Source organism: Scyliorhinus torazame, unplaced genomic scaffold (assembly GCF_047496885.1).
Source record: "Scyliorhinus torazame isolate Kashiwa2021f unplaced genomic scaffold, sScyTor2.1 scaffold_113, whole genome shotgun sequence".
In the NCBI taxonomy this organism is placed as follows: Eukaryota; Metazoa; Chordata; class Chondrichthyes; order Carcharhiniformes; family Scyliorhinidae; genus Scyliorhinus; species Scyliorhinus torazame.
Genome location: NW_027307840.1, coordinates 92,797 through 94,424, shown reverse-complemented (window position 1 = coordinate 94,424; position 1,628 = coordinate 92,797).

The window sequence follows — 1,628 nt, the reverse complement described above, 5'->3', positions numbered from 1 at the left end:
TACAACACTGACTGAGCACCCGATACCCAATTACAACACTGAGGGAGCACCTGATACCCAATTACAACATTGAGGGAGCACCCGATACCCAATTACAACACTGAGGGAGCACCCGATACCCAATTACAACACTGAGGGAGCACCCGATACGCAATTACAACACTGACGGAGCACCCGATACCCAATTAAAACATTGAGGGAGCACCCGATACCCAATTACAACACTGAGGGAGCACCCGATACCCAATTACAACACTGAGGGAGCACCCGATACCCAATTACAACACTGAGGGAGCACCCGATACCCAATTACAACACTGAGGGAGCACTCAATACCCAATTACAACACTGAGGGAGCACCCGATACCCAATTACAACACTGAGGGAGCACTCAATACCCAATTACAACACTGAGGGAGCACCCGATTCCCAATTACAACACTGAGGGAGCACCCGATACCCAATTACAACACTGACTGAGCAAACACTCGGAAGTCAGTATGTTCCATGGTACAGTGGCAGCGCACAGTCCGATCCCACAAACTCCCTAGAACATTTACCTCTCTCCAAACAAACTACCCCCTCTTACTCCACTTCAATATGTCCCTCATCCTCGCACAGCAGGATCCCACACACACACTGCAATGTGGTATCGGCCGGATTTGAAAAAAAAAATTGTTTGAGGTGAGAATTGCCGCAGTTGTTGTGCGAAGAATGTGGGGTGGGGTCTAGGGAGGCTGGAACCCTCCCATCCGTGGGCAGGGTGGGTACAGAGGGATATGGGCCAAATGCGGGCAAGTGGGACTAGCTTAGTGATAGAAACTGGGCGGCACGGACAAGCTGGGCCGAAGGGACCGTTTCCATGTTGTAAACATCTTTCACTCTGTGACTGGCCTCCAGTCGCACAAACAGGCTTCTCCCACCACCCTCTGTCTCCTATCACTAACTCAGTTCTGCTTCCAAGTTACCCCATCTCCCATGTGCATTTGACTTCTTTGTCAGTCTCCCATGTGGGGCCTTGTCAGAGGCTTGGCTGCAACCCAGATAAACTACATCAACTGCACCACCCTCATCTGGTCACCTCCTCCAATAATTCAGTCCCATTGGTTCAGCACGGCCTCCCTCTGCCACGCTGACTATTCCTGATCAAAGCTCGCCTCTCCCAAGTGGAGAGTGATTCTCCAGCCCCACCGCCCCACGTCAATATTGCCCTCAGCCTCGCACAGCAAGATCCCACACTGAACACCGTCAGATCCGGTGTCTTTATCCCCCCTTCCCTTGACCCACCAACCAATGTCCACCTCTGCTTTGCTGTCTCTGGATCCCCCCTCCCACCCCATCGCCTCACTGGCTGTCTTTCACCCACACAGCCCCCAATATTCCCCACCCCCCAGTGTGGACAGTGTCGCCTTGCGAGGAACATGGGGCGGGTTGTGTGGGCGCAAGGGGAGGGGGTGGGGGGAGGGGGCTGGACCCTGACTCTACACCAGGAAACCCCCATCCACGATTCTTGTCTCTCTCTCCGCTCCCTCTGGCTTTGCACTCTCCCCTATCTCCATCCTAATTGCACAATCAGATCCAATCACCCCTCCAGTCAGTGTACATGAGCAATGAAGGCAATTCTACAC